Source organism: Leucoraja erinacea, chromosome 1 (assembly GCF_028641065.1).
Source record: "Leucoraja erinacea ecotype New England chromosome 1, Leri_hhj_1, whole genome shotgun sequence".
Taxonomy (NCBI): Eukaryota; Metazoa; Chordata; class Chondrichthyes; order Rajiformes; family Rajidae; genus Leucoraja; species Leucoraja erinaceus.
This window is the reverse complement of record NC_073377.1, coordinates 11,246,072-11,273,092: the sequence shown is the minus strand read 5'-3', so window position 1 is coordinate 11,273,092 and position 27,021 is coordinate 11,246,072. Positions and strand designations below refer to the sequence as shown.

The following is a 27,021-nucleotide window of genomic DNA, read 5'->3' as shown; positions in this document are numbered from 1 at the left end:
GGAGCTCTCACCTCCAGAGCAAAGGGTTACCTCTAGGTAATGATTCTTGGCTTTCGTTCGCTGGAACTGTCTTAAATAAAGGTGTGTGCTGGCGGAGTTAAAATATTACGAGTGTGTGTACATTGCAGCTGGCTCTCTCCAACTCTCTTCCTCCCCCCACCCCCGCCGCTTACATTTTGCAGGCTTGATATTGAAAGAGTGTTCATGAGGACTTTTACAAATGGTTTCACACGCCGTCCTCAGTAGGACATCAGGCGCTTTATTTGATCGAATAACAAACCGGTAGCACTTTTTCTCGCTATTCGTTTGGTTTGTGCATTGCTCTTGTTAATGTTTATTTTTACTTTTGGCAATGCGTGACTTTTTTCTTTTGTTGTTTAATTTTGAATTAGCTGTATCAATTTTTTTCTACTTCAGTTGATGACTTAAGTGGATACCAATAACTAATGTTTAAATCTCAAACTGGACAGCCAGCGCTTAATAACTTTTTTTTTGCTAAGGAATTATTTAGCATTCAATATTCCAATCTGGACCCCCCTTTAAAGAAAGTCTGGTTTGTTGGGATCGGGGTGGGTGGTGTTTTCGACAAAGAAACATCAGCTTTTTGTATTAATATTTCCCTCTGCTCAGCAGTTCTGAAATTCAATGCGTGGGATTCTGTATATTCACGTCTCCCAATGCAGTGGATGTGTTGAATGAATCTTCTGTGTTCAGCAAGCGAGGACAGCCCCAGCAGTTTTCCTTTGGAAAATCTTTGAGCAGTACGTAACATCAAGTAATTTTATATCGGCTTGAGAAATGAGTTCTACTAAACGCTGTAGTAACATGTTCAGGTTTGCTTCTTTTGTTTGGGAGTCCGGGAGACTTGATTTATATACGTTTAAATATATATAAATACATGACGAAACAAAAATCTCCTGCTTGGATAGACAAATACAAAGCAGGGGATTAATATTGCAAAATACGTGTTAATATTTATGTTTAATTGCATTTTGAAGCTATTTATCCCGTGTTTCACCTTTTTTATTATATCAGTGAAAATATCCTTGTCACCTAACATTCCTTGTGTCTGGGAATAATTTAAAAAAAATTCAGTCCAGCAATATATATGAATTTTGTAAGAGTTAAGTTATCAGTCTTTTCAATAAGTGGGGGGAAAAAATCTAGTGCAAACATGTTTACACATCTGTAGTAGGCTGGTTAAGTGAGAGATTGCAGAAAACTAAGTTAAAATATCCACATAGTGATTTTACAGTTTATAGGATGAAGATTGCTCAAAAATTCTCTGCATCTGAACATAAGTGAGAGAGTTATGTTAAGTAGTGTAATTTTAATACATCTCAAGATTTATAAATTGCATTGTGGAATAAATTATATATTTTTCCATATATTGGTACTTTTCTGCCTCCTGGTGCTGCAGTGAAACACATTAGTAAGATGAATGAATGCTGTGTAAATCTTTACTGGGTTTGTAACCACTGAGTGATGTTGATCCCTGTCCATATTTTTTAATGAACCAAGAGTGAGCTTTGCAAATGCTAACACTGATGAAGCATACATTGGAAACATTCTGTCAAGTAATGACATGATTGTATGTATTTTTTGGCGCAATTTTGTTGAATGATGTAAGATGGCTTTACAGTTTTACCTTCTGTTTTGTCTCTGTTTTTAATTCATGCCATGCAGCAGTTCATTTCAGAAGGCAATAAAAAATCAAATTTGTGGAGGAATAAGCATCAAACTTGCATCGGGAAGGAATATCCATAAATGTGGATTTTTTTTTTTTGTAATTCAGCAATCTTTCTGGTGATATTTCTCCTACAAGCGAAAAGACTGAAAGTTCAAGGCGCCTGTTCTTGGCTCAGAGAAAAATGCATTTTGTGTTTAAATTCAGACTATTAGTGCAGAACCTAATTTGTTCATTTTAACTTAACTGTTGTCTTTGTTTACTGATTGGTGACTGTACCATACAACTGGAACCTTACCACAGTCTAGTGAAGACAGAATTCTATTCTGTGAAGTGGGTATGAGTTGATTTGCCCCTTAACTCTCCATTCCTCTCCACAATAATGGTGTTTAAAAGGCTTTTAAGCACAGATATGTTGAGAATGAAGGGGTACAGAGCATGTGCAGCCTGAAGAGACTAGTTTAACTTGGCATCGGATTGGGCATGGACAACATGGGCCGAAAGGCCTATTCCTATGCTGTACTGTCCTATATTCCTCTTCCTGCCTGATAACACAGCCATGTCAAGTTAACTGGATGAACAAAATAGAGAGATTTATTATCTTGAAAATCACCAATGATGATCAACTTGTTTGTCATTCCTAGATTATCATAGTTTACTAGAAGAATTAAAATGATATTAAATCTGATGTACTGCTGGTTTACTAGTCATAGTCATACAGCGCAGAAACGGGTCCTTTGGCCTGACGTGCCCATGCCGATCAAGGTGACCCATTTACTTTGCTAATTTCGCAACAATCCTGACATTGTCATTAAACATAGAATTACCAACAGTCAATCATATCCATTTGCGTTAGTCGCCCCTGCCCAAATTTGACGCAAATCCCTCTAAGCCCCAACTATCCATGTACCTGCCCATACCACTACGATGTTGCTATTTTACTACTTCAAAAGAGAAGGCGGTAAAGAAGCATGTAATGTTAGGGGTAGTCCAGTCGTTATTGAGTCATGCAGAAATAAGTCCATTTGGTTCAACTTGCCCATGCTGACCAAGATGCTCAATCTACACTGGTCCCACCTGCTTGCGTTTGGCTCGTATCCCTCAAAATCTTTCTTGTCCATGTACCTGTTCAAATGTATTTTAACTGTTGTTATGTTACCTGCTGCAACTACCTCCTCTGACAGCTTGTTCCATATAATTACCACCTTCTGTGATCTCCATTTATCGGTCGCAGTTTGGAGACGAATTGAAAGTAGTAGTTTCACCAATTGGAAACTGCTGAATTGAAATCCCTCCATCTGCAAATTTTGATATGATCCAAGTATATAAACATGTTTTGTGTAAATAGGAAATGGTCATGCAGACACCAAGATGGTAGTTTCTATGGTGATGAATCTTGTCTAATTTGGAAGCTGACAGATTGTTTAAATGATAGAAAAGCAAAGTAATAGGCATTTACCTGGTGGACTTTTTTGGATGAACTTTTGTAGAAATGCACTTATTTGTTTGCCTTATTTCATGCGGAAACATTGAAAGCACTAGAGAAAAGGTTTTCCTGAATCTTCTGGATCTTATCCACCAGTGAATCCATTAACATTTTGTAGTTGCCTTGAAGGGATTTTTTTCCCACAACAAACCCGTAGCGTAATTAGCACACTACTACACAAAGTTCTCGAGCCAATGTTTTGTGTCGCTTCACAGCAACTTCTCAACTACAGTACCTTATCACTCTCATTGCTCAAGACAGCAAAGATAGAAATCATACTGATGCCTGAACTCCATCATTTGAGGCCTGGCATACCCTTTACTCCAACTCTTTCTTGCTTGTCAACTGACATTCTCTCCACCCTGCTACGTCTTGCCTTAAACTTTAAATAAACTAAACTTTAAATAAACTACCTATATGTGATTATTAGTAACCCTTTAGAAAATCCATTGCATACTGCAGCGATGTTATTTACATTGACTGCCCTATTGGCTACTTCCAAATCCTCAGCAAATTTATCAAATATAATTTGTCTTTAACAAAGTCGTGCTGGGGCTGTGCTTGATGCATTTTTAAATATGTATTCATTTTATTTCAAATCATAAATATATGTAGTGTGTTGTCTTCAGAGTTTCACTTCAACTGTGTGGACATTGCTTAAACAATGATCTAAAATGTCAATTTTTTAAGTATTGATCAAACTAAAACTTGTACTACAATTACATGCAGAGGGATTTTAATTGGCTGTTTCAAATATTATGCTTTCCAGTTAATCTCCATATTGGTGCATGCTTCATTAGATACTCCAGAACAATGGTAAAACAAGCACTGTAGATTGCACTTCCTGTGTCTAAACAAGTTTAAATAAAATACTTATGATTTTTATTTCATTAGATTGAAAGCATCATTCACTTCAGTGACAACGTCTTATTCACTTAATTTGTCATGCCAAGGTTGTCGCGGATGCAATTACTCTTGACTTTCTTAACTTTCACAATCCAGGTCAATGATATAAATTTGATCATATCATAACAGGCCAAAACATGAATTCTATGTATTTTAAAAATCTGCACCATTGTGTAATGCCACGCCTATCCTTGCAACCAATGTCTTTCTTTTGCCTGAAATTTATCTTCTATCTCTTTCTTCCTGTTAAGGCTGGACTGAGCGTACATCAGAATTTTAGAATTTTGATAAATTCTATGTCGGTACAGTTATTTCTTGGTGAAACTTCACCCGTGTTTGATTGCTTTTCTGAAGAAATGAAATTAGTTTACATACAGCTTGGTCAACTGCTGCAGATTTCTGGTTTTTTCAGATGACCTACTCCAAAGAAAACTGATTTAATCGGACAAATAATAGCATAAAAAGGAGTTCTCCATGCACAACTGCATTGCGTTCTAAGAAAGGCTGCTAAGTGTGGTATAGGACATCATTTGTTGAGCCTGTTTGATGCATAGTAATTGTTTTGTGGGGTTTTTCAGAGGTCATAAGATCTTGGAAAGATTTATTTCATGATTTAAAGAAAACTGTAAACAATAGTTTGTATTTGAAGTAGTGTATAGTCAAACAATACATTTTAAATGGCATTTTTCTTTGGCGCTAACTCTTAATGGAGCACTCCAGCAGAAAGGACACCATTGCAGAATCATGCCCCAGCATGTAGGAACCTTTACTAATTTTCATGCCTTTTAACAAGAATGGGAGTCGATATTAATACAAAAATTAAGTTTGTTTCTGTTTTTACCCCTGACTTTTAAATGATTGAAGACTGCTGGTATGTTTGTGATCTGTTATTACTATATTACTTGAAGGTATAATTATATGAGAATGATAACAGTCTCAAGCTTGATTTTACTGTAATGTGTCTAAACTGGAATAACCTTTTCCTTCTGAACTTCCATTTTGACACCTATGTAATGTCACAAAACATGTTGTAACGTGGTTGTACATAGATAGTACTATTAATGTATTTTATACATGGAATGAAAATTGAGTTAACAGTGTTTAATTTTCATATGTACCATCAATGGAACAATGAAGTACTTACTTGCAGCAGGCCTGGAAATGCAGATAAATGGAATCATTTTTATAAAATCATTAAATTAATAACTATAATACTCTTGCAAAAACCAAAATCCTTCGTGCAACCAACTATAACCCATAGAAGTTCATAGTTGCTGAGGTTAGTGTGATGTTGTGTTTCGAGAGCCTGATTGATGGCTGCTGGTGGGAAGTTATTCTTGAACCTGGTGGTCATGGTTTTCAGGCACCTGCACCATCCCAATGGTAGGAGAAAATCAGAGTGTGGCCAAGGTGGTGTGGGCCTTTGACGATATTCGCTGCCTGTAGTGCCTCCTATAGACCCCTTTGATGGGTTTGGTCAGCAACTGTCGTATCTAGTGGATGGACAGTGTCTACTACCCTCTGTAATCTCTCTTGTTCCTGGGGGTTATAGTTGCTGAACCAAGCGTGGGTATTCTTCCTGCATGACCAGAGACTTTGTGGGTAAAGGCAAAAGTAGACCAGTTTGGGTCTGAATCGCCGGCCATTTGGAAATGGCTTCAGTTATCTCGCAACATTTAAGAAGTATCTAGATGAGCACTTGAATTACCAGGGTATAGGATGCTATGGACCACCTAATAAATGGGATCAGTGTAGGTATAGACTTGACGATTGGCATGTTTTGTGTTCTTTATTAACCTGTGGCTATTATGTGGCATTGTCAATGGTCTAGAAGAGCAGTACAGTTTACACATATTTATTCTTTCTAGGAAGGAATTATTAAGAAATGCTTCCTGTCTTTCAGATTTTGAATGTAAAATTTAAGAAAATGGGCATGAATTGCGATTTTATAACTTTAATTGAACTCCAATATCTTGCCCATTATTTTTGTACAACAATCAACTTTAGGAACTTTAAAAGGGCAGCATCCAGCTTGAGGGTCATTTCAGGTTGGTATGCCATTTTTGCGTTAAAGCTTCATTGTGTACAATATGATTAGTGGTGCACACTTGTATTACATATTATTAATAATAAATTGTCTATTAATTATATTTAGAAAAAGCATTATGGCTATCGCTGGGTTCCAACAGATGAAGCAATGAAGATATTTTAACACAAAAATGACTGCAGTATGCACAGTGGGTCCTTTTCATTGCTTTTCTGAACTTTCTACCCTGTTGTGCAAAGCCAGCACTGGCAAAAGAGAAAAAAAACTGTTACATCCTTAATTGTCTCTTAATGAAATTCTTTCTTGTTGATAAAAATCACTGAATATTGATTATGGCATGCCCAGTCAAATTATAGACCTACTTGTACAGAGCTACATTTGAACCAGTGTTAGTTAAGAATTCAGTATAACACCTTTTCTGTTCAGATAATTACCACTCTCCAGATTTTTTAACTTAAGTTCTTTTGTAGCCAGGTCAGGAAATCAAACTGGTAAAATGGCCTTGTAAAAATAAGTGATTGTTTTCTTGTGCCCAACAAATAGTAACGATGGTGTGTTGACAGCAGTGAGAGATTTCATGTTTATCAAGTGGTAAAGTAGACAAAGGAATCCTCTGCGAGAGGATTCTCCGAGAGGAATGTGCCATTCATATACCTTGTATGTTTTCTGTGATCCATGAGCTAACTGGGAGCCTGAGTCTGACAGTAGGTGAACAAGTATTTCTAAACCCACTTGTATGTCTTCAGCATGTTGGCAAAAGTGCTTTTGTGCTTTCGAGAATGAGCAATATTAAAAACCAAATAAAAGGATGAACATGTGGTCAAATGATACAGAATATTGGAATCCTTTGGAGTCTTAGTTTCTGTACCTTCATCAGGGTAACAATGGGAGGCTGAAAGTCTTTCCACGTTAGGAGTGAAAATCTGCAAAAGGAGTGTTAGTTAAAAATATTGCTTGCATGTCTTGGGTAATAATGAGTGTAATATTGGCATAGATCTCAGTGCAAGTCCTTTAATGCTTCTTTGGCCCTAGGATGTTTGTGGTGTCGAGATAATGATTGGAAAGCACAAATGAATAAGTTGCTTTTAAGTTTATCTTATTTGGAGATGAAAGCGTGTGTTTCATAAACAGAAACAGCTAAACAAAGTACATTCTATATGTCACATTGCTTGTTATTTATCCTTTCGTAAGTACTTTCATGGTGTGTATATTGGTCTTTTTTAGGAATTTTCTGACTAGTCTTTCCAACGTTGATCGCAAACAATTGTTTAATAACTTGCAGACACAATCTACAATCATTTTATGAGAAAGGGGTGAAATATGATTGTGGTGAATTGCTTCTTCGAAGCAGACCAAATGGCTACCTTCAGCCAAATTAATGCACATTTCCATGTCCAAGGAGAAAGTGGAAGAATCTTGTTCATGATAGTCTTGTGTTGGATGTGTGGGAAGGAACTGTAGATGCTGTTTTAAAAGGAAGATAGACACAAAATGCTGGCGTAACGCAGCAGGCCAGGCAGCATCTCTGGAGAGAAAGAATGGGTGAGAGCAGGAAAAAGGGTCTCGACCCAAAGGTCACCCTTTCCTTCTCTCCAGGGATGCTGCCTGCCCCGCTGAGTTATTCCAGCATTTTGTGTATTGTTTTAGATTATTCTTTTCAGTTTTATTCATTTAAATTGAATGGATGTATTAATTTCAAAATAGTTCTTTGTCAGATTTGGTGACAATTGATTTAAATTTCTAGTTTAATCTAAGTTGAAACCTTAAACTATTATTATTATTTGAAAATGACAGCATTCTCTTTTTGCAGCTTGAAGTAGTGTAAGTCTAAACATAGTTAAGTGTTCATTTTGGGGGTGGCCAATTCTGTTAAGACATCAATGTGTGTGTAAAAAAGATATATAAATATTTAAACAGCTTGGCTTTCATCTTGGTTGCCTTGTGGGCCATCAAGCATGTGTTTCACACGGAATGAATGCTGGAAATATTCAACAAGGCAGGTAACACAAGTGAAGAGAGAATCACAATGAAGGTTTCAAGTTGATAACTTTTTTTCTGCAGGTTTTTGTTTTCAGGTGATCACAAACAGACACAAGTCAAGTTTGCACATTCAATATTTATTTAGCTAACAAGCTAATTATGCTATTTTTAGTGGTGGTAAATACAAAATTGATTGCTGGATAAGGATAAAGATCCAAAATCTCAAAGTGCAGAGTAAGTAAATGCCATTTGAGTGTGGTACCAGTGTAAATTTATATCCGAGAAGGAACAAATAAGATGGCCCACAGTGAAAAAAACTGGGAGTTAAGTTGGAAGCAGATGTAGTGTTGGATAAGGTTTGCGTAGGAATAGAGAGCAAAATAACATAAAAGCAGAGGAAGTATTGAGGGGTTCAGCAAGTTTGCAAAGGACAAAATGGCAAATTCTAGATGTAATATTTCAAGCTGATAAAAAGAAGCAAAGGAAGCAAATATGGAGTTTCAGATTTTTTTTTATAAACTTTCTCCTTGGCTATAGGATTGGTGCCAATGAATGACAGAACTGCCAGCATTGTCTGTTTACAAAGGGGATGAAGTAATTACATGGCAACTAGTTTAACTTCTCCAGGGCACAAATTAGAATTTATGCTGAGGAACAATATAAACCTTCAGTAAAAAGCAAACCGATTAATCACGAGGAATCGGCATGGATTGATTTGGTGAAAGTCACGCCACACTAACTTGACTGGATTTTTTTTTATTTTTGACCAGTACAAATGAAGCATTTGATGTAGGTTATGTAGATTTAAGCTAAGCTTTTGACAGCATCCTGCTTGACCAAGTAGTTAAAGAAATAACAGCTCACGGGATCCAAGGTCACAGTTTAAGGGTAAGGGGGAAATCTTTTAGGACCGAGATGAGAAAACCATTTTTCACACGGTGAATCCAGGTGAATCTCTGGAATTCTGTGCCATAGAAGGTAGTTGAGGGCAGTTAATTGGCTATATTTAAGAGGGAGTTAGATGTGGCCCTGGTGGCTAAAGGGATCAGGGGGTATGGAGAGAAGGCAGGTACAGGATACTGAGTTGGATGATCAGCCATGATCATATTGAATGGCGGTGCAGGCTCGAAGGGCCGAATGGCCTACACCTGCACCTAATTTCTATGTTTCTATTAAGATGGGGTGGATAGTAGATCCAAAGTTGGCAAGAACCCAGGGATTAAAAAAATGATTGGTGTTTTTGTGATTAGGAACTGTTTCTGATGGGGTTTCAGAGCACTCATTTATCCCTTGCTGTTTGTAATACTTGGATTTGGAGGGATTTAGACTTGGATATCGGGACACGATAAACAATTTTGCAACTGATAATAGGAATGGTAATGTGGTTGACAGTGCAGATGAAAGCTTTAGTCTCCAGAATGATCTAGATGGGTTCAATCAGAGGGTCACAAAAATGACAAATGGAATCCAGGCTGGAGAATTAGTAAAGTAATGCACTGGCAGAACGAGAATCATAGTTTGTGTTTGGAGTAGAGCAGACTGAAAAGGAACTGAGTTTAAGTGTATACATTTCTGTGTGACCAGGATAGATTCGGGAGGAAGGATCTATTTCCTTTTGCAGAGGGTGGGCCAAGTGGGGTAATTAAACAGCATCTTAATATTTGTGTTGCAAAAGTATTTGTCTGCATAATACAACACAACCTATCTGCAGGCCACTAGTTACCTCACTCAACGAGGTACATTACAATAATTGTGCCATTAATTTTGTTTCGTTTTTGACCAACACTAATTGAAACAATGGTGTGTGGCATACAATGGTACAGTAATTAGTAGACATGGGTTCAATCTTGATCTGTGATCATGGTTTACAGAGTTTACATGTTCGTCCAGTGACTGCATGAGTTTCAACTGGGTTCCCTGATTTCCTCCAGCATCTCACAGGTGTTGTGTAATGTTAATTGGCAATGACTACTAAATGGCAAAAAGAGTCGTGGTGAAGATGAAGGACATACGAGAAGGAAAGCAGGGAGATGAGGAGAAAGAGAATATAACAAGTGTGATTACTCTGCTGGGAGTTAGCACAGACCAGTGGGCTGAATTGCCTCTTCTGTCATATAAACTAAGTAACTTGCACTAATAATGTATCACCTACGTACTGCACTTTGCAAAGTTTGTCTTTTATTGCTTTTCTTTAACAAAAAATCCAAAAGCATAGATAAGGATATACAGTCATAACCCTTTCCCCAAGATGGATCAACTATTAGAAGTCATAGGTTAATGTGAGAGGGACAAAGTTCAAATGAGGTGGGTGGGGCAACTTATTTGCATAGAAGATGGCGAGTGCCTGGAACATGCTGCCAGTGGTAGTGATTAAGGCAGATACGATAGTGGCATTTAACAATTTTTGGATAAGCATATGTCTATTCAGGAAATTGAGGGGTATTGTTTATGTGCAGCCAAATTGGGCTTGGAATCGTATTTGACACAGACAATGTGGACTGAATGGTGTGTTCTTGTGTTGTACTGATCTGTTTTATGTAAAAATCGAATTCATTTTTCATAAATTCAATTTTTATATAAAACATTTATTTTATTTCATAATAATTTTATTTTAATTTGCATTTTTCAGTGGTAGTCTTACCCTTCCAATTAAAAAAAAAAAAAAACATTTGATGGTTATTATCCCCTTTTATTTCATGTGTGTTTTCTATTCAAAGGGAAAAAAATAATATGCCCGGTGGCATTACAAGCTTTCCCAATGTTTGTACTTGATGTTAAAAGAACAAACATTAACCATCTCCACCATTCTCTGTAAATATTACTGCAAGGTTTTACTGGGTTCGTAAAGCTCACTAGCTGGATTAACTTTCCTTTGAAATGAAACATTGATCCTGATCCAAATTGTCGAATAAACAGAACTTTGTCTGAACTTTTTCAAACAACAGCCTTAAAGCAACTTTTACAGATATAAAGCAAGAGTGAAATGAAATTAATAAAAGGAATTTGATTGTCAGTTACAGAGCTTAAGATCCATAATTTGGAGCTTTACTCAAAGAACGTTAACCATTGGACTGGCAAAGTACAATTACATTTTGAATGACTTTATCAGTAAAATAATATTTAAAATTAAAATTGCGTGCTCCTTTACTTTGCCCTTTCCCTTTATTGCTGGTTCTTTTTTAAAATTTCTTGTCAGTTTTGTAATTTTAGTTACTATTTTCTATTCACACAGCCTACTCTGTGTAAGTTAGGACATGCCACGAGCCAGGAATCACCTTCATCAAAGTGTTTGAAAATTGGCTTCAAAGCACATTTTCATTAAATCAAGAGATGTTAAGCGCTTTGAAGATGTTTGTAATTTTTTTATTAATTGGAAGCATGTTAGGTGAGTTATCCAATCGCACATGCTAACTGCCCGAGAGTACATAGATGAAATAAGCAATTTTGAGCAATTTGAAATGAGAAGTTCACATTGCTAAATAAATGTGTAAATTAAGAGCAGACTTTCCAGTTTCATGTGTGCATGTTAAAACATTATCTTTAAGAACAGGTCTTGTTTGGTTTAATCGTAAAAAACCCTTGTTCAATTACAAACAGTGGCAGATCATTACATGCTATGAAAGCCTATTTACAATCACTACTTGTGTTGCCTTAGAGGACTTCATTGACATGAGCCTTGACCTAATAACAGAGACAAATAATTCCATTAATTTGGGATTGAGATAAATCTATGTAGTTCTGAGCCTGTAGTAACGGGGCAGACCTTCATTGCCCTGAAACTGCAGGGCCATCTGCCAGTTGCTTGTTCCAGCATGGCCCCAGGCGCTGTTTTCTCTCCCGGCATTACAGCGTGGGTGAGAGCAGCATTGCGACTGTCTCAGCACAGACGGCCTGCTGTACTCGCAGAATGGTTTCGACAACCAGTATGGCTTCCCTCCCCAGGCTGTCAAGGCTACTGTCTTCAATATTCACGAACGCACACCAACACTTGGGACCTATCGAATAAAACAAAAGTACTGTTTTAAAAACTAAACACTCACTTGCAAAACAATTAAAAACATTGAAAAAAATAAACAATTAAATAAATTGAATCGATCTTTCTCCTGGCAGTCAATCTTTTCATGGGATTCCTGTGTTCATCCAGATTAAATTTGTCACATTCAGTGGCTGGATTCCCAATCTGAGTCGAGAAATATTTGGAAATTTGTGTTATTCGATTCTTGAATTGACTAATACATAGATAGGGTGGGCAGGGCAGCAGTGCTCCCAGTGGTTTAGGCCTATGCCAGAGAATGAAAGTGGAATCTGTTTGGGTGAAACCAGGGTATGTTTAATAGAGGCAGGAGAAACTGCAGAAGCTGGAATCTTCAGCAAAAGATAAAGTGCTGGGGGAACTAAGCAGGTCAGGCGGTATTTGTGGAGGGATTGGACAGACAACGTTTTGCATCGGGACCCTTCAGAATGTTCGAGAGAGGAAGAAGGGTCCCGAATCAAAACATTGTGACCTGCTGAATGACTCCAGCATTTTTTTATCCTTTCTTATTTCCTCCAGCCCAACAATTGTCTGAGATATCTACTCTCTACCAATTATGGCTTATTGTGGCGCCCTTTGCTTCATTATTAGTTGTGCCATTGCCTGGTAAGGCCAAAAGTAGATTTCTTCTCTTAAATCATAGAACAAAGAAATCTATGGCACAGGAACAGGTCCTTTGGCCCACAATGTCTGCCGTATATGATGCCAAGATAAAATCTTATCTGCCTGCATCTGATCCATATCCCTCCATTCCCTGAACGTGTATGTGTCTAACGGAAACTATTAACCGCCACTGTTGTATCTGCCTCCACCACCGTTCTGTCTCTCCTCAAAGAGTTCAGGAAACTTTATTTTGGTACCAAGCTTTTGAGTCATTTGTAGTTGAGTTTTGTCATGTGATTTGCCTGTGAATTGCATTGCACATAGTTATGTTACCAGACTATGTGAAGATGTTTTGGTTTGACTAACCAGGTCCTCTGCCTTTCCTTTAGATTCAAGATTTACACAGTGCACTTGCTAAAAGCCACCAGGCCACTAATTAATTTCATGAAACAAATCGCTGCTTACTCAGCAACCAGATCTAGAGGTAAAAGTCTGTGCAAAGGCCAGTGAAATCTTTAGGAGCTATAGGTGTTATGTTGAACAGTTAGACGGAGACGATAATAGATTTCCGTTACTTTAAAAAAACAAACTTGTCTATCATATTGCATTTAACTACCCAGAAAATGAGCAATTATTATGTAATGCCCTATTAATTTAAAAAAGATTATAAAAGAAAACTAGTTTTGCAGCTTGTCCTTGCAGATGAAGGCAGATTGACCTTTTGTCGTTCTAAATGTGTTGGATGTTTTCCAATTGTTGCTAGTATTAGAAACAGCAGTGCTTGGTAAAATATTTGCTGATTACACGGTGATTCTGCTGGTAAGAACAAACTTAAATGTACCTTCATTGAGTTTGCTGTTTTCCCATTTATTTTCCCAGCTAATTTCACCTCCTTTCCAAGACAGAGGTACATTGCCGTGGCTCTTTGAAAATCCACTTGCCTGAACCATGTTAAATCTGATCACAAATTTAAAGTATTAAAAGGCAATAAAAGAGTAATGAGTGGAGATGAGGATAGTATTTTTACGCAACAAATGGGAATTAATGTGGAAAGAATCATGTAAGGAGATAATATTCCATTTCTCAGAAGGGATCTTTATTTGTTAAGTGAAAGTGAACATTTTGCTGGACCACAAGGTAACAGCCAAGTTGGGTTAGCTCTATCGGCACAGCTGTTGGCTAAACTATACCACCACCATCTTCCCCAATTAAGTATTTTCTTCATAGAATAAATGTTCCCGTTGCATTGTTTTCATTTGAATGGTTGAGAATATCCGTCCAGCAAATGCTAAAATCTGCAGTATCTTATAGGAGCTGCAGAGTGTGTCGTTCTGAGAAATGCTCATTTCAGCGATGGTGTAAACCTCTGTTGCAATCTAATCTGAGTAATTTTCATGAGGGCTCTCCAAATCTCCCTATGTAACTTTAACCAATTATTCCACAGAAAGAAAATGTTCAAAGCATTATCTGAAAGGCTGGTGGCATTTGTTACAATCGTTGCTTTCACAGAATATTAATGTGTGTTCATAAAAATAAACTTTTTGGATTTGGGGAGTGGGCCAATTGGGTAACTCTGACTGCCAGCTCAGGCACAATAAGATGTCTGGCCTCCTCCTCGTGCCATATGATATTCTCTCTCGGTTTTCTGTCCTTCCACTCTGACATCAACCGCAGTAAATTGTATGTCTAAATGGCATCGTTTTTTGCATCTTGGCATGGTGATGTTGCAGCAGTGAGCTTGCTGCATTATTAAACTGTAGCTAAAGGTGCAGAAATCCCTGCACAACAGCTGTGAAATCTCCATTAATTAAATCATCAGATTTTTTAAAAATATCCAGACAGTAATGGTGTCCACAGATGATCATACAAGTTCATCCTGTTCACTAGTTCCTTTGATAGTCTATTGATTTTACCTGGTCTGGCCATGGTTGGTGCATAACTGGGCTCTGAAGTGGTCCAGGAAGCTATTCACTTATGCCAAACTGGCATCTTAAACCAAGAAAAGAAATTAGTCTGGGTGGATCATCTGGCATCGACCTTGACAGTGGATTTGAAAATGACAGGCCACTGCAAATTTCTCCATATAAACAACTTTGAACTGGTGTCTAAATTGAGTGACCTGTCCCTAGTTATTGCAACAACCTAATGCAGCTTACCTCACTGAATCGCACCTGACAGACGATGTGCTAGACGTTCCATCGCAACCCCAGGTTTGTCCTGTCTCATTCACAATACGGACAAACTACAGGGCAGAATGTTGGTAAACAGACTGGAGTCCTCAGCATTAACTCCAGATGTTTGAAGTCTCAGATCAACCCTGGAAGATGAAACCTGATTACCCCCATTCCGTGCTCCCTCAGCAGATCAGTCAATGCTCCTCCGTGCTGAATAACACTTGGAAGAACAACTGAATGTAGTAGGAGGATCTATTCTTGCTTAGTTAATTTGTTGTCCATTGCCTAGTGCACCTTTGAATTGTCCAAATGTAACCAAAGAGCTGATCTCCACAGGCATGATGAAAGCATTTGCCCTTGACATCAGATGACTGAGGCATAATCATGCTGTAACTCCATTTATGTTTGCAGATGACACCACTATAGTAGACTGGATCTCAAACAATGATGAGATGGAGTACAGGAATGAGACTGAGCTTAGTAACATGGGGCAACAACCTTCCTGCATGGCAGCAAGATGAAGGAGCTACTTATTGATTTCAGAAATGAAGTGGTGCACACATCCCAATCAGCATCAATGATGCCGAGGAGGAGATGGTCAAGAATTTGAGCGCAAAAAGCATCAACAATTTATCCTCAACCCACATATTAAAGCTACAGCCAAGAAAGCAGACCAATGCCTTTACTTCCTCAGAAGGCTAAGGAGGCCTGGCATGTCTTCAATGACTCATACCAACTTTCACAGATGCACCCTGAAAAGCATCCTATCAGGTTGCATTACAGCTTGATTTGGTAACAGCACTGCCCATGACCATATGACATTGCAGAGAGTGGTGGATAGAGCTCAGTCCAGCACATGAGCCAGCCTCCTCACTCACTCCCATCATTCCCCAATCTCTCTCTCTCTCTCCCCATACTTCACGTTGCCTAGGGAAAACAGTTAAATACTATTTTCACCCCGGTCATTCCCTCTTCTCCCCTTTTTTTCTGTAGTGCAAAAGATACAAAAGCTTCAAAGCACGTAGCACCAGATTCATGACAGTTTCTTCCCTACTATTATTAGACTGCTCAATGGTCCTCCCCTAAGCTAGTATGTGGCCCAATATTCCAATGTACCTCATTGTGGACTTACACTTTATTATTTGTATGTTCTCTGTTACACTATATTCTGCACTCTGATATTTTTCTCTTTGCACTACCTGTTGTACTTGTGTATGGCTAGATTGTGCTCATGTAAAGTGTGATTTAAAGGATAGCACACATACAAAGCTGTTCACTGTATCTTGGCACCTGTGACAATAAAAAAAAAACAATACCAATACCAAATCTTGATTTAAAATTAGTGTGGAATCACCTTTTACATAAAGGAAGATGCCCTGGTTATCAATCGTCACAGCCCTAAGACAATGTTGCAGAAATTCATCAGGGAAGTATCCCATGGCAATCATCTTCAGCTGTTCCACCAGTAACCTTGAATCATCAGACTGGAACTGGAGAAGGTCACTGATGATTGAACAATGCTGTAATTTTTCATTCGCAATTCCTCAATGTTGAAACAGCCCATACCTGCACCGTCAGCTTTCGGGTATGGCCTGATCAGTGGCAAATAACACTTTTGCTGCACAAGTATCGGGCGATGACCAGCTTCAACAGGCCTAACTACTAACCTTCTAGACGTAATTGCATTATCAGCAAGTCTCTCTATTGACATTCTGAACCAGTCGCACAAATACCGAGGTCGGAGGCTCGATATCTTGCGGAATCACCTTCTGATGCCACAAAGCATTTCCACCACCTATAAGGCACGTCAGAAGTGTGTTGGATTTCTTCCTACTTATCTGGATGCCTATACCTCCACGACTTCTAAAGCTGCTTTTGACAAAAGGACAAAACGTTCTACTCAATCGACACCCGATCTATCCTTGATATTGATTATATCTACCATCGACGTACCTTGGCTTAGGTATATGTCTTCTGCAAATACAGATACTTGGGTGATTGAGATGTCCTGACAGCACCTCCCACATCCATGACCTCCACCATGAAGATGGACAAAGGCAGCATGCTTCTGGGAACACTGCGACATGCAACCCTCACTGCAAGTTGTGCATTGACCTGGAACATATACCTTCATTCCTTCATTGTTGATGAATCTAAACCCAGGACACCCTGCCCAAGTATGTTCTGGGAAGTTTAGTTTCATTTTAGTTTAGAGATACAGCACAGAAACAGATCCATTCGGCCCTCCGGGTCCGCGCCGACCAGCGATCCCCGCACATTAATACCCACTAGGGAGAATTTTTTTAATTTACCAAGCCAAATAACACACAAACCTTTACATCTTTAGAGTGTGAGAGGAAACCGAAGATCTCGGAGAAAACCCATGCAGGTCACGGGGAGAACATACAGACAGCACCTGTAGTTGCGATCGAACCCGGGTCTCCGGCACTGCATTCACTGTGAAGCAGCAACTCTACCAATATGCTGCCCAAGAAATGGACAAGAAATGTTAATTCTAGCAATGCCCACATTCTGAACACCAATTAGAATAAAAAGTTGAATGTGTCCACCTTTCCCATCTGTTATTGTGTCCACCCTCCTGTCTTTTGCAATTTGTTTCAGTTTAATACATGTGTTTTTCTTTGCATATTTCAACATTTTAAAATGTTAGCAATATGTTTTTGGTTAGATTTTTACCAGAAATTGTTGATTGATTGACTCAATGGGGCCAACATGACCTCCTCCATTTAAACATGAAACCTGGAAAGTTCTTATCCAGTATAACTATAACTGTTTGAATTGATCCAGGTTTGAATGTTTTTAAAATGTTGAAATGTTCAGAAAATTTCAGAAGGATCTGAATGGAAAAAGCACTAGATTTATTTAGAAATAGGAATACTTTATTGTCAAGTCAAGATAGATTATTGTCATGTGTCCCAGATAGGACAATGAAACGGGACTGTGGGACCCCATCCAACCCCTTCCGAAGTCCACAATCATTTCCTTGGTTTTGCTGATGTTGAGAGCCAGGTTATTGTGCTGGCACCATTTGGTCAATCGGTCGATCTCACTTCTATACTCTGACTCGTCACCATCAGTGATTCGTCCCACAACAGTGGTGTTGTTGGCGAACTTGATGATGGAGTTCGCACTATGTCCGGCTACGCAGTCATGAGTATAGAGTGAGTACAGCAGTGGGCTGAGCACGCAGCCTTGAGGTGCTCCCGTGCTGATTGTTATCAAGGATGACACATTTCCACCAATACGGACGGACTGTGGTCTGTGAATGAGCAAGTTGAGGATCCAATTGCAGAGGGATGCGCAGAGACCCAGATCTGAGAGCTTGGTAACCAGCTTGGAGGGGATGATGGTATTAAATGCCGAGCTGTAGTCAATGACTAACAGCCTGATATATGAGTTTTTGTTGTCCAAGTGGTCCAGAGCGGAGTGGAGAGCCAGTGAGATTGCATCCACCGTTGATCTGTTGTGGCGGTAAGCGAACTGCAGTGGGTCCAGGATTTTGTCGAGGTATGAGTTGATTTGCGCCATGATCAACCTCTCAAAGCATTTCATCATCACAAATGTTAGTGCCACTGGTCGATAGTCATTGAGGCACGTCACCTTGCTCTTCTTGGGCACCGGCATTATTGATGCCCTTTTAAAGCAGGTGGGACCTCAGACCTCAGAAGTGAGAGGTTGATAATGGCTTCTACCCACGAGGCCTCAACCCGGGCTTCTACGCGGTGATCCGGGAGGTATCGAGACCGCGGCGCCTCGATAAAGGCCTCCGGCTGCGTTCCCAGTCCGCGGCCTGTCGGGAAGCCTTCTGGCCGTAATTTACTATATTTTTTTTTAACATGGAGAGTATGTGTTCTTATGGAATTTTTTAATGAATTGCCACTGTTTAGTTGCACGCAGGAGTCAGTAGATATGCCTCGGGGCAGGCCTGCAGATTTTCCCTCCTCTGTGGGAAGGATTTCCTCCTCACATTTCAACCTTGGAATGCTCTGTGGAGAAATTGCAGTTTCAGACTGCAACTGTTCATTACTTTGCTCGAGTTGATTTCTGCCTCTTCACTTCAGTATTGATTAGACTTGGTAAAGATAATTAGCCAAAATAATGGGTCGAGTGTGGCTAAGACTGGTTCAGAAAGTTAAACTTTTTTGCACTGAGGCTTTCAATGTGAACTGTAGCAAATGCAGATACGTTGACTCGGGTATTTTGAATTCCTGAAAGAGCTGCACAAATTCACATTGGTTGCAAGCCTTGTGCTCTGTTCGCGTTCTGTAGAGTAAGTTTAATTGGGAGAGTGCCAAAGCCAATGGATTAAGTACTGGCATCAGAAAAGTTTAACCAACATTTGTGTTTGCATTTGACTCTAGGCATTCGTCCTCCTATTATGAATGGCCCCATGCATCCACGCCCCCTGGTGGCACTGCTGGACGGCCGGGATTGCACCGTAGAAATGCCCATTCTAAAAGATGTAGCAACAGTGGCTTTCTGTGATGCACAATCCACACAGGAGATTCACGAAAAGGTGAGTACAGGAATATCTGGATTGAAACACTTTAACTTTTGTTGGCTAAATGAAATTATTACAAAGCCTTGCAGTTCAAGTATTATAATTAAATGTTTAACATCTGTTTTATTTTACTATTGACAGCAATTAGCATCTCAGATATTGCTCTGAAATAGTTATGGAGTTAAAAAGGGAAAATACTGGAAATATTCAGCCGGTCAGGCAGCATCTGTATGAAGAGAAACAGTTGATGTTTCAAGTTAACGCCTGATCTACTATTTCCAACATTATTTTTATTTTTCACAACCATGACAGCTTTTCCAGTGTACAGGGAGCAAACATTTCCTCAAGTTAAATGTTGGGAAGACTGAGATTGCCATCTTCTGTCCCCATCATAAATTCCATTCCCAAGCCCTTGACTTTCTCACATAATCCTCTTAAATTGAACCATAGTCTTGGTGCTATAGTAGAACAAGTCTTGAGCCTTGGGTGACATGAAGATGGCCTACTTTCATTTCCTAACCCTGGCTCATTCTGTTGACACATTATCCGGCCAGACCGTTACTTCCCAGACCTGAGGAGTCCAATGTGCTTTTGGCTACCATCTCTCATTCTAGTATCTATAAAGTTCATAGAATCATGGAATTGTCGTGGACAAAATCAGCCTTTACAGCCCACTGTGTTCATGCCAACCATAATGCTTATCTATCTTAATCTCATCTTCCCACATTAAGCACATGCCTCTCTATGCCCTTCCTACCCGAGTACCTGGTCTAATGCTTTTAAATGTTATAATAGTGTTTGCCTCTATCACCTCTGGTCTCTTGTTCCAAATATTGTTCACCCTCAGTGTGATAAGCATACCCTTCAGATCTCCTTTAACATTTTACCCTTCTCATTTAAACCTCCACCCCCTAATCCTAGATTGCCCCAGGGCAAACGATTGAGACGATCGAGGAAGTCAAGTCAAAAGTGTTTAATTGTCATATGTACTGACAACAGAACAATATAATTTCTACTTTCAAAAGCATTACCGACATGTAAACACAATACACATGGATGAATATAAGAATTTAAAAAATCAATAAATTAATAACTGCAACATTAGTGCAAAAATTCCCAAAGATTTTAGTGCAACCGAAGGCTTTCCATAAAAGTTCATAATTGAGGTTAGTGTTATGTAGTATTCAAGAGCCTGATGGTGTTGCAAAGGAGCTGTTTTGAGCCTGTCTGTCACGGTTTTTTTCGGACTCCAATGCCTTCTTCCCGAGAGTAGGAATGAAATGAGAATGCAAGGGTGGCGTGTGTTTTTGAAGAGATTAGCTGCCTTTTTGAGATCTCTGCAATGGAAGGGAAGTCAGTACCTGTGATGGACTGGGCAGTGTCTACCACTCTCTGTAATCTCCTTCATTCCTGGGCATTTCACTGCCTAACCAGGACGTGATGCAACCAGTCAATATGCTCTCTATTGTGAAAATGCACTCATAATTTTATAAACTCCTCAGCTGCCTACATTCCAATAAGAATAAATCTAGCCTATACAATCTCTTCTTACAACTGTAGCCTTTATTCAAAGCAACATCCTGGTAAATCTCTACTGCAGGTACACAAAATTGCTGGAGAAACTCAGCGGGTGCAGCAGCATCTATGGAGCGAAGAAAATAGGCGACGTTTCGGGCCGAAACCCTTCTTCAGACTGATGGGGGGTGGGAGGGGAGAAGGCAGGTAGGACCCAAAACACGTCGCCTATTTTCTTCGCTCCATAGATGCTGCTGCACCCGCTGAGTTTCTCCAGCAATTTTGTGTACCTTCGATCTTCCAGCATCTGCAGTTCCTTCTTGAACAAATCTCTACTGCAGTCTCTTTTGCTACCACATGTTTCCTGTAGTGGCAACCAAAACTATACACAGCATTCTCAGTGCAGTCCATTCAATGTTGAGCACAACTGCAAGTTGACATCCCAACTTTTATAGTGAATTCTTCAGCCTATAAAGGCAAGCATACCAAATGACTTTCTTACTTCCCTATCCAGTTGTGTCACCACTTTTAGGAAGTTATAGATAGATTTATACCCTAAGGTGTCTACATCCATGCTCCTAAGGTGTCTGCCATTTAATTGTATGTGCCCTAACAGATTTGACCTCCCAAAATGCATTACCTCACTCTTGTCTGGATTAAGATCATCTGCCAACTCCTTGCGCAACTTTCCAGCAGATCCATGTCCCACTGAAGAAGGTGTTCAGGACCAAGACGATGCCTATTCACTCCATGGATGTATTATTTCAGCACTAATTATAATAATAAATTTTATTTATGGGCGCCTTTCAAAAGTCTCAAGGACACCTTACAGAATTTAACAAGAGTAAAAGACATATAATCGGAGTAAAATAAATAATAATGACATCACCAATACACAAATTAAAGACAGAATTCGATCCAAAGACAAAAAAATCAAAAACACAACGTGAAAAGAGAGCAGCGGCAGCTAAACCGCGCCAGTGTCCACTCTCCCTTCCGACAGCCATCTTGGACACAAACTAAAATAATCACTTACACACAAAAATCATCCCCCCACAATGGTTACCACTGTGGGGGAAGGCACAATGTCCAGTCCCCATCCCCAGTTCTCCCAAAGTCAGGCCTATTGAGGCCACCGCTATTGCCTCTACGGAGGCCCGATGTTCCTGGCCGTTCTCGCCGGTTGATGTTGCCCCGGCGTCGGGAGAGTCCTCTCAGCGGCTGGGCCACCTGGAACGGCCACTTCCTTACCGGAGACCGCGGCTTCCGAAGCTGCCAAGACCGCGCCTGTTTGGAGCTCCCAGGTTCCCGATGTTGAAGTCGGTGCCGCCCGCTCCGCAGACCCGCAGCCCGGAGGTGTTGAACTCGGCGGTCACAGCTTACCGGGAAGTTACCCCCTTCCCCCCACATTAAAAAGTCTATTTCTGCCACAAACAAAACACAGGACTCATTAGAACTACAAAAAAAAAGTGAATTAAACGGACGGCTGCTGGTTAGCAGCCGTCCCCCAAGATGGCTCCTCCTCCTCTTTCTTTTATTCAAGATTCTCTATCTTTAAACAACCTCTTTCCTCCATTGCCAGTTTTTGTGTTGCTTGCAAATTTATTAATTGTACCGAGGACATTATCATCCAGTAATGTCCCAACACTGTCCCCTGTGGTACACCACTTGTTACAGATTTCTCGTCAGACAGTTAGAAAATTACCCATCTGCCACTACACTCTGCCTCCTATCACATGACCAATTTTGGATCAGGTTCATCAACATGCTTGAGATGCATTGTGGGTTAACCATCTGAACTTAAAACTTCAGGTCAACCAGCCACGTCTTGGCTCCTAACGTCCAATGTAGCAGCCACTCATTACTTTATAGCCTACACTGGTTTTCAGTCATGAACACATCAATTATAAAATTCTTATCCATGATAAAATCATTCCTATGGGTCATCTCTCTCCACCTCATTTTGGTTATTCTGTCATTGTACATTCTGTTGGACCTCATGATTTTTGCGCTACAATCTTGCTTCTTCTGCAGTTTTGTGCTCATTATATTTGTTGTTGTCTTTATCATTACTGAGTGCCTACTGTTTATTCCGAGCCTCATATCAACAAAGAATTTCATTGCACCCAATGTGTATGACAATAAACAAATCTGATTTTGATTGGGGGGAATTTCTTCACTGAATCCGTTTGCCTTTGCATTGCCCCTTCCTTAGTTTGGCAGAACGTCAGCCTCTCATCGGGCTATCTCCTTAATAGCCTCGGTGCTAGATTTTATTTCAATATGGGTCCCCTGAAGTGACATTCTTATCATATTTATCTTCCTTGACAACTCGAGTTGTTTGTCAAACAGTGCTGGATGAGCAAAAATTCCCCTGATTTAACTATTAACTAGATATTTATTCTAACTATCCTAGATATTTAGGACAAAAGTGGTGTTTTTCACTCCCAGTCAGAACCAGTGATAATCAAACGCTTTCCATTATTTTTGGACGATTGCATGCCGCCTTTGTGACCTGTTTGGTTCTGGTACTTATGGAATTATTATTTCCATTTCTCTCTTAACTAATTAGCTATCAAAATCCTTGTCCAGGTCTTGATACCTGCAGACCTATCTGTTTTTGGCCATTTCCTCTTCAGCTGTTTCATTCTAATTTAGAAATGATCTAAAATTTGCATGTTGTTCAAAGCAGTAACACACTGTGCATAACTTACCAGCTAGTAGTCAATGGTTCCACATGAATAGGTTGGACAGCCTATTTAAATTCAACGAAATAAACAATGTGCAACTAAAACAAGGTTGGTTTTAAAAATCAGATCATTGCAGAAACATTTAGTTCAGCGATGTCCAATTGGGAACGTGCTGCTTGGCTGGAGTGTGTTCCCTGTGAAAGCAGCAATGATTGTTCATGAAAGCTTGTGACAAATGTGAGCGTTGCACCACCTTAAAATGGACGGCAAACAGGTTGGAATGCAAGTAGCCCTCCAATTCTATGCCATTAGTGAAGAATGTAGTGGAGAAGGACTGGGTGACGTTTCAGGTCGAGACCCTTCTTCAGATTTTGGGTTGTTCACTGTCATTGGAATCAAACGAGGAATCTCCCTGCTTAATAATATTTGGAGCACCTTCACCAGTGAATCTGTTCAGTAGGGCAATAAATATTGGTCTTGCTGACAGTGCACACATATTGTGTGTGAGTTGAAAGGCGGTTCACCCCAAGCTCATCACTGTTGACCTACATTGACTTGCAATACAATGATTGTAATGGTGTCCACTGAGTACTCTGTTTACATATATGTTGTGCTGATGCAATAAGCCAGTTCGGTATTCCGACTGCGCTTGCACAGGTCATAGGTCGATCTGGCTAAACACTCGCGGCGAACGTTCCGCTGCATGGGTGCAGACCTGCATCTCATCCCTATTAAGCCGCCGCTGGGCTGTCCCCGTTCCGTCCCGAGTGTCCCGTCCGGGGCGGCCCCGGGCTAGTGGGAGCTGGACGGGAGCGTGGAGGAGGGGGCGTCAGCTCCAGCTCGGTTCTGCCTGTCCCGGCGGGGCGCTGGCCCATCGCAATGGCGGCCCAGGCCCACAGGCGGCGGGACAGGCAGAGTCGAGCTGGGGGCCAGCGCCTCCCCTCCTCGCTGGCTGCGGGCCTGTGCCGACACTCCCGTCCGCGGACATCTGTATAGAAAACCCTCCTTCAGACTTCCTACACATTAGACTTTTGCGCCGTGGTTGGGATGGATGGGAGCTGGGGTTTCCGTGGGCGCAAGGGACAAATGGCCTAAAGTTTGCGTTGAGTGAACTGAGTAATCTTCACGTCCTCGCCGTACACCGGCATTTTGTGAGAGTGGTTGGATCCCTTCTTCAGCTCCGCCAACGTTGGTCACATTATCCGGACAGGTGGCGGGAGATCAGGAGCTGATGTGAGGCATCGGCGATGCTCTGGAATCCTCGTCGTGAGCAGTGGGGTTGAGGAAGCAGCGTCCGACCCAGGGAGTAGAGGTGTCAGTTCCTCCAGTGACAAGCGGAGAGGCCGCTCACCTGTCGGGCGCTGACTCCTCGATCCTGGGATCCAACCACTCTCACAAAATGCACCAGTGTAGGACGAGGACGGTAAGAACACTCAGTTCGCTCAATGCAAACTTTAGGTCATTTGTTCCTGTGGCTGCATAAATCTCCAGCGCAGTCGAGACGATGAGGTTCTGAGGTTGCATTCTCTCGATTGAGGACATTTTCTCGACTCCTAGAAGCAATGAGCCAAGGCTTTATCAATGGTTGTGTAACTAAAACCTCTCTTCCCCCACCTCTCACTGTCTCTCCCTATCTCCCACTCGCATCTACCCCCTCTCTCTCGCTGTTACACCCCGCTCTCCCCCGATACCAGGCACCCCATTCGCTTTTTTTATTCTCGAATGACCTTTGAAAAATCCCATGATTCCTTGCGTTTTTCGGAATACCGAACTCGCTTATTAAGCATTTCATTTTGGGACAAATGACAGTAAAATACTCTTCATGCTCTCTCTTGAAGGTTGTCATTCTTGTTTTCAAATCCCTGTATGTTCTCCCTTCCTTATTTTCTTAGTAGTCGCCTTCAGACCAATAACCCGCCAAATTATCTGAGCACCTCTAATTATGAATTTCCGATCACACCTCAATTTATATCTAGCAGCCAAACCTATAAATCTAGAATCATCAGGTTCTTGAACTGACCTGCACAACTCTATTTCTGCCTCGGTAATGGAACATTTCCCTATCATTTCTTGCACTACCGTCACTTTGTTTCTATTGTGATTTGCTACAAGCAAGATTTTCATTGTACCTGTACTTCACTGTAATGGAGCACATGACAATGAACAAATTAGTGGGCGGCACGGTGGCGGAGCGGTAGAGTTGCCGCCTTGCAGCACCGGAGACCCGAGTTTGATCCCGACTACAATACTGGGTTCAATCAGACAGCACTGTCTGCACAGAGATTGGACTTTCTCCTGGGACCGCGCTTGGGTTTTCTCCGATATCTTCGTTTTCATTCCACACTCCAACGATGTACAGGTTTGTAGGTTAATTGACTTGGTGTTAGTGTAAATTTGTCATTGTTATTAGCTCTACTGGTTCAGCAAGAATTGTCTTTTCTTTGATAACGAGCTTGTAAGATACTTGGATACCTTAATGGTGTGAGACAAAACGGTGCCGTTGTTTATGTCAATTAAACCTCATTATTAATAATTCAGTTCTCATTAGTAAAATTCAGTTTTGTAATTGCTGATCTCTGATTATGAGATTATCTACAATTGAATCAAAAGTTCTTAAAAGTGGAACAAATGTTAAATAGAGCACTCAGTTTTTTGTGCATGATTTTGTCTCTGTCTTTAATGATTTTTATTTTAAAGCAATTAAAATTAGATTAAGATCTGTCCTGTATTCAATCGATACCATTTTGATAGTTAAACCACAAGAAGAATAATGACCGCATTATTCAAAGATTGAATCACTGAGAAATCACTGAGAAAATCTTAAATTGGTCAATTTTGAAAGAGACGTGACTGTCAGCAAGTTATGGGCCAAATGCAAGCTTTATGTACAGTAATACCTTACAAGTCAGAAATTTTGGAATGGATTGGGTTACTGCAAATCCTCTTCCAGGTTTACAAATAGAAGAAAGTTTGTATCCCAATGTCAGAATGTTCTCTTGCATGAAGTCTTTTTTTGTGAGAACAACATATTTAAAGCATTTTTTTTAAATACAAAGGATTTTTACGAATCATTAAGTGGTTTGCAACATTTTGGGATTTTTAAGTGCCCATGTGGATTCAATACTGTGACCCTGTACTGCAGGATATTGTTACTGCAGTAATAGCTCATAAGCTTTGTTCTCTCTGTTACTGATTACAAATTGAAGTGCAGAGTGTAAGAAAGCAACAATTCCATGAATGCCTTCTTTTGTGTGTGACTCCACATTGCTCATTCAGCCATCTCAGCTGGAGAAGTCTAATAGAACAATGGTGAAATAATTGTTCACTTTCGTAGCCAATTCATTTCCCTGCCAACTTCACAGAAAGCATCTCTGCAAA

At 40.2% G+C, this 27,021-nt stretch overlaps 1 pseudogene; it reads left to right on the top strand.

Moving 5' to 3' along the window:
• Positions 1-205: 205 nt before the first annotated feature.
• Positions 206-27,021, top strand: part of LOC129707014 (C-terminal-binding protein 1-like) — a 64,189-nt pseudogene continuing 37,373 nt past the window's right edge.